At 37.1% G+C, this 7,504-nt stretch overlaps 1 long non-coding RNA gene across 1 annotated transcript in view; it reads right to left on the bottom strand.

Annotated features, from left to right (window-relative positions):
• Positions 1,334-7,504, bottom strand: part of LOC110271256 — a 13,442-nt gene continuing 7,271 nt past the window's right edge. The window contains exon 2 of the long non-coding RNA XR_002361763.1: positions 1,334-1,527. This is a non-coding gene — a long non-coding RNA (uncharacterized LOC110271256). The remainder of the gene's footprint in view (positions 1,528-7,504) is intronic.

Below are 7,504 nucleotides of genomic sequence, written 5' to 3' on the forward strand. Positions count from 1 at the left end.
CCTGGCTGCACTTAAACCCTCCTAACCTCAAACTTATCACAAATATCAATATATCACAAAATTCCATATAAATTCAATCAAATTCAATCAACAAGTAATCACGACATCAATTCACTTATAAAATATCAATTTAACCGGTGAAAATTTACTAAAATCCTACCTCCATGTATAAATCACAACAACGGAGCCTCTGTGAAGCTTTCTTACCGAACTGCTGAAGAAGAAAACGTTAGGAATTGTCTGTGTCTCCTAGAACTCCAATTGGCCGAACTCAAGAGAAAGAGGAGCTACGACACTGTCAATTTCTACCGGACAAAACTAATGCCAACGTGTAGAGGAGGAAAACACAATCACTTTTATCGAATTAGATTTTTTATTGGAGATACAAATCGCAAGAAATCGAAGTCGAAAGTTTCGAGGATTTCATGGTTTCCTCTCTCGCTCTGTCCCACGTTCATTTTTCTCTCTTTCTTTTCTTTCAATATTGTTTTGGTTCCAAAAGGAAAGAATGAATATTGGATGGTGAAGAATAATGAATGCTGGTGTCTAACGTTTGGCGTGCTCTCTCTCTCTCTCTCTCTTTCTCTCTATATATATATATTAAAATAACTTTTAATAAATAATTTAAATTAATAGAATAAATCATAATTAAATTAAACTTTAATAATTATAAATTTTATTTAATTATTTTTGTTAAAAATAGTTTTATTAAAAACAAATCTCAATATAATATAATAACTCATAAATAACTAATTATTTAATTTTCAAAAATACGGGGTGTTACAAATTTTACTATCATCGACCGTATTTACTATACGTAATTTCTTCTTAAAAGTTATTCTACAAACGTGTGCAGTCTGAAGATAAATTTCGCTTGATTCCTCAATCACAAAATTTGAGAAGACATAGACTTTTCCCTCGATGAGTTCATTCTCAAACATCTTTGCCAAATAATTTTTGATTGAACAATGAATTTGATCACACTGTAAAATAAATTAAATATAAAAGCTATTAGTATTTATAAAGCCTTTAAATCGCACTCTCTTTGATTCTTGCAAGGGTTTACTTATCAAATAAACTTAAAATACAAACCACAAATATTTATGTACTGAACCTAACATCACTTGAAAGAATCATAAAAAATAATCAACTAATGTAACACCCAAACTACCAAAGCTCACGCTTCCGGCTGCGCGACTATGATAGCTTAGACATTACGACAACATTTATACTATTTAATACAAAAATATGAGCCTGTTTAAAACTTTAAACCGCAACACCGCTCCCAAAACTACTTTCGTTCGATAACGTACATCCATAGATACCATACAACTTACAAAAACCACAAAGAATACATCCATATATATATATATATATATAATATGACAAGCATTAATCAATACAATGCCTATCCCTCTTATAGAATATATAAAGATAAAGGCGAGGGTACAATAAATAATAATCTAAGGCATACAGAGCATTTCAACAATAACTAAATAAACTCTTCCTGACTTCTGCGTCCTTATCCTGAAAGGGGAAAAATGAAAGGGGTGAGAACATCATCCTCGAAAGGGTTCTCAGTAGAGGGTTTTTGGGAATTACTATAATAGGATACGTGAAGATAAACCATACCAGTGATTAAAAACCATCTTATGCCTCTTTTCAAAAACAACAGTTTACAATAAAAGAGAAATCTGAAATCCTTTTTTGAAGAGGAAACTGTTCATTTAAAACAATATTTAAAAGCCTTTCAAAAGGTTTATCTATGATAAACCAAATTAGCCTTTCATACTTTTCCAAACCAGAAACACAAAACTGAAATCAACCATCGGTCCATCTCAATTCAACCACAGCCCTAGGCCCAAATAATCCAACCAACAACCAATCACCACAAACCAACAGAGTCCCAGTTGCAAACACAGATAGGAAGTTCAAGCACAAGCAAATAGTTACAGCAAGTAGAACAAGTAGCAGTTAATATCAAATAGTCACAAAGGCAAACTAAGTACAATATGCACACCCAAACAATGTCACATAGATTCATATGATGCATGCCTATTCCTAGTGGCTGATGATATCATCTGTCGGTTATAGAGCCAACCCGACAAGTCCTGGTAGCTAACCATTGGACTGTCCCTCTGTCGTGCATCCCCAACTCGAGTTATACTCATCATAAATTTGATCATAATCATGATCCATATCCATCACCCTCACTGGTGAATATTCACGGGGACGAGCTCATCCGGGACTTTCACAGTGCCCGGCCACACTTACGACATAGGGTCAGCAGAGTCTCGAGTCTCCACCTGGAGCACGTGGTGGCTAGCCACTGCTTTCTCCCAGGAAACTCGTGCCTCTAATAGTGGAAGTACGAATCACAATTATCAATAATTCAGCATATACATGTATTCATTCTCAGCCATGGATCAACATCCATCTCAGCCATCCGGCTCACGGTTCAGTCCAGAACCAGCCAATATTCATATCATAAACAGTCATTCCGGCTTACAGTTCAATCCAGAACCCACCAATATTCATATCATACATAGCCATTCCGGCTCACGGTTCAACCCAGAACCAGCCAATATTCATAATCATACACAGCCATTCTGGCCCAAAATAAAACAGCACTTCCACCATTCAACATCATCAAATTCATAAAATAAGCATTTAAGTCATAAACCACTTTTTCTCAAATCATTTCACTTTGAAATCACGTTTTAACTCTTTTCAGCCTTGGCTTTAAGGATCTCATTTCTCAAATCATCTCAGGCTAATAAGCCACTTTTACTCAAGGTAAATTCCCCTTTTAAAACAATGTCACTTTCGGCATCCTCTTTCCAAAAATTCCATAACCATGGAAAGTTAAATATTCATTTTGAAACATTCAAAATCATTCATCCAACAATGGGATTTTATAACAAAGTTTCTCGGCAGAGTCCCAAGTCTTTAGGAGAGAATAACATAACTCATTTTGCAAAATTCATTTAAAATCATTAAAACCTTAGCCTTTCGATTTGAGTAGTAAAATAGGATCTAAGACAAACTGAGTCACGTAATCATTTACTTCTTTCAAAGCCATTTCCTTTACTTAGGCAAAACCAACTTCAATCCGCATGATAAATTCTATAACGTTTCAACTGTTCAAAATTGTTTTAGTCTTGCAAGAATTAAGAATTCAAAGAGTACTTAAAATATTTCTAAAAGCATTTCAAAATGAAACTTGTCAATAGACATTTAGGTTCTTTCAAAGTCATTGAAACTCCTCTAATTGAAACCCTCAAGTCAAATTCAAAGGCATTGCCTTTGTCACGTTTAAAACAGCTTTAAAACATAAGTTTCATCTAAATAACTTTCTCCTGAAAGAGATACAATGCCTTTCTTAAGAAGCAAGACTAAATCACAATTTCCTCTTTAATAATTCATTTCAAAAGCATGAATAATCCTTTTCTTGATAATTCAAATAAAATAGTAGAAGTCATTAACTCATCATTTTTCCAGACAACATTCAATAAAGACTCGAATTTTATAGAAATTTCGGCAGCACCTCCCCTAAAACTTGGACTTTGCCACCCAGTTCGGGTCCCAACTGAACCGTTTCACAATCCTTTTTAGTAGCCCAAAATCCAAAATCAGTCCAAGGCAAGCCAAAATCCAACAGTCATCTTAATTCCATATTTCAAGAAAACCGTTTCAAAATCAAATCATTATCAGCCGAATAAACTCATTTCTAAAGCTTTAAAGAAATCGTTCAGCAACAATCATTTATCAAACCAGATCATTTAAAGCAAACCAGGCTGAATTAAAAAGTGTATTCTATTTTTCACATTTTCAAGAAAATCAACTCAACTCAAATCAATTTCCAACGGATTAAACTTGATTTCAAAGCATTAAAAGAATCATCTTCAAAAGCATTTCGTTTCACAAAACCACACAACAATCCAACCAACAAACGTTCATAATCAATCGAGACAAATCAAACCAACCATAAGGCCGATATAATCACCAAATACACATTCTCTCACAGTAGTATCCATATATAATAATTCCAATATATAAAATATATAATTTTTGGAAAGTGCCCCTACCTCAAAACGCGAATCCATAACCCAAACGCCTCACAGAGTCCTTTTCGTCTCAACCCAAAACCGACTGCAGTCAACAACTCAGCTCCACTTGCTTTCTCAACAATCTCAACGACTTTAGTCGCAACATACAACAACCGAAACTCAATCATATAGTAATTAACGCCACAACCCTCAGCGTATGATAACAGAATAGTAACTAAAGGGTTTTCAAATAAAAAATGCTTACCGAAATAACAAAAAGAGTAATTAACGCACCACTTATTTTCTTTACCAAGTTGTAAGCAAGTTTTTACCACGGAGTTTCTTTTCTAAAAAGAGTTTAACTTCCTCTTTCGTACTTGCTAAAACTTTTATACACACTTGTTAAATATGGACTTTGGAAATTTTTGAACAAGCATTTGATTACTTCCGAGTTTTTATGAATTACTTTTGGTTAGGTCGTGCACCTAACTATCTTTCTAAAATACTTGAGGAAATATTTTAGCTATTAGTCGAACTTGTGTGCATTTTGTTTTAGAACTCTACAAAGTCTACTTCAACATGAATTTGCATTAAAGCAAAGACACGATTATGCTTTTGTTACTCTCTTGAAGAATGGTTGTTGCTTAACTTCTCTTTTAGACCGCAAAGTGATTTTTTTCGAAAGTTTTCGGCTCTTTTAACGAACAGCATATTCGGAAGTATTTTAATTATGCTCTTGAGTTCTGTGAGCTTGGTCTTGGGTCTGAGATACTCTTTTCTGTAAACCTTATACCTCTTCGACTCAGCTTGAGTTTGTTTTAAACTGATGTGCTGGTTTTCTTCCTATCGATCCTGTTGAACTTCTTTGATCCAAGGATTATCTTTGAAGTTGTCAATTGATTTATTTCTAGCAAACTTCATTGCTTGAGCGTCTTTGGTTATCTGGAAATTGGATACCTTCCCTTAAACCTGAGTATTACCCTTGACAATTGTCTCTCCGTTCTAAATCTGGTATCCTTCTGAGTAGACTCGAGAATTGTTTTGATATCACGTGTAACTTGTAGACATAGTAACACGATGCGTTAGTTCTTTAAGACATGATGTGTGTATACGGAAGTTGAAGCGGCAGGTGTGCAACGTTATGAGTTGTGGGTGTTTTGTTCCTTGCGGACGGGTTTGCGGTTGTAAGGTTTGTGATCGAGTATGGGATTGTAAAGTGCTTGATAGAGTTGGAAAGTTGAAACCTTGAGGTTGATATGAGATTAGTGTGCGGATATTGAGCACATCGTTTTAACTCCATCCTGTTTTATAGCCTTTGATGCCTTGCCCTACTATCACATGATTGACCCATGTTATCTTTTGTATCGAGCCTACCTTGTAATGTTTGCTTTGCAATCACACTCCTACCTTTACACCCTTAAGCATATGACGATTAAAAGTATTTGAAAATCATTTGATAATTATTGGATTATTTTCTATAATTATATTATAAAGTTGGTAGTTGTGAAATAATAAGGATTTTTATATGATTCGGATTAAATAATTAATATTTTAAATATTAATACTGTTACTTTGGAAAATAAATGGTTTAATTATATTATTTCTAATTATTTTGATTTGGGCATTTTATGGAAAATAATTTGTGAAATTGACGAGCAAATAGTATTTTCTATATATAATTAGTGTTGGATTTAAAATTGGGTTTCAAGTACTATATTATTTCCAATTTTATGTGAAATTACCAAATTACCCCTAATCTTAACTTTACTCAAAAACCCTAACCCTAAAACCCTACCCGGTTACCCATTGCTCCCCCCATGCCCCAGTAGCCAAACATACACGGTTTCCCCCTTTCCCTTCCATGAAAGAAAGACACAGGAGCAGAAAGAGAGGAAGAGAAAGGAATATGCGTTAGTGGCACTGGGAAGGCTGTCGCCCGTCATCATTGCGAGTCACCGTCCCTGAGCTGCAGCACCATGGAGCCAGCTTCGTCGCGCTGCCTCGGCCGTCTGTGCTATCGCCGCCGCCGCTGGTTCACCTGGCGCCGCCGTCGAAGTTGAAGCACGGGGAGAGAGGGTTTGCGAGTGAGAAAGGGGTGATGGCCTGGATCTGCCGCGCCTAGTCTCGTCTGGGAAGCCACCGTCGTCGTCCAAGCCTGTCACCGCCAGTCGCATCGTCGCCGTCTCTGCCCAGCGCCGCCGCAGATGATGGGTCGCCGGGAACCGCCACTGAAGCCCGTGTAGTCATCATCCTCGCCAACAGCGAGAGAGGAGCATGATGAATCCTTCTGTCTCTGTTGTTTTGGTCTGCTGAGAAAGGAAAGATGCTGCCTTTGTACTTCATGCGTCGCCGATGAGCACGGAGAAGAGGAGCTGTGTCCGCGTCATTGCCGTTTGAGGGGCTGTGCTTGGCCGCCGTTGTACCGCCCTGCTTCACCGTAACCAAGCTCTATCACTGCCTGCTCTTTGGGCTTGTGATGTTGTTGGGGATATTGCTACAGGAAGAGGAACAGGCTGAGTCACCGTGCTTTGGGCCGTCGGGAGTAGTTATGTGACTTCCGGGACCACCGCCGGAGCTCCGGGATGAGCTTCTGCCACTTGAGACCTTGCTGCCGTTGCCGGAAAAGTTTGCCGGTAAGGGTTTTAATTTTCGGTTTTGGTCATTTTGGAACTTGAGAAGGTTTTAATGTTGCGCGATTTTTATAGTTGATCCACCGGAGCTTCTGGCTGCCGCCGGAGCTGTTGTCGGGGCCGGTTCGAAATCACAACTGCTTCGTGTTGTTATTCCGGTAAGAGATTATGTTTCGAAAGCCCTACGTTAGTGTCTCGTACGTGTATTAAAGCCTATGCGTTATTAATGTTCCTAGAGTTTAGTAACTGAGGTTGCTTGTTGTAAATTAGAGCTGTTTATGCTGCTGCGAAAATGTGTGGGGCTGTGCTTTGAAGCTGCCTTTGATTTCGAGTTGAGGCAAAAAGAACTTATGAGGCGTTTGGGTTATGGAATTTGCGTTTTGAGGTAGGGGCACTTTCCGAAAACTATAGTTTATTATTGGAATTATTACATATGGGTACTGATGTGAGATATTGTGTATTTGGTGATTGGATCTGCCTTATGTATCAATTGATTGACTCGAATGACTATGGATGTTGGCTTGGCTGAATTGTTGTGTGGCTTGTGAAATGTAATGTTTGAAGTTGATTCTTTATATATTTGAAATGATTTTAATCCATTGAGGATTGGTTTGAATTGAGTCAATTATTTTGATGATGTGAAAGATAGAATGCTCTTGAAATTCAGCCTGGGTTGCTTTAATTGCTCTGGTTTTAATAAATGATTTATTACTGAACCGATTTTTTTAAAGCTTTAGAAATGAGTTAAATCGGTTGATATTGACTTGATTTTTGAAATGGTTTCCTTGAGGTATGCCATTGAGGCGACTGTTGGATTTAGCTTGC

Source organism: Arachis ipaensis, chromosome B04 (genome assembly GCF_000816755.2).
Source record: "Arachis ipaensis cultivar K30076 chromosome B04, Araip1.1, whole genome shotgun sequence".
NCBI lineage: Eukaryota > Viridiplantae > Streptophyta > Magnoliopsida > Fabales > Fabaceae > Arachis > Arachis ipaensis.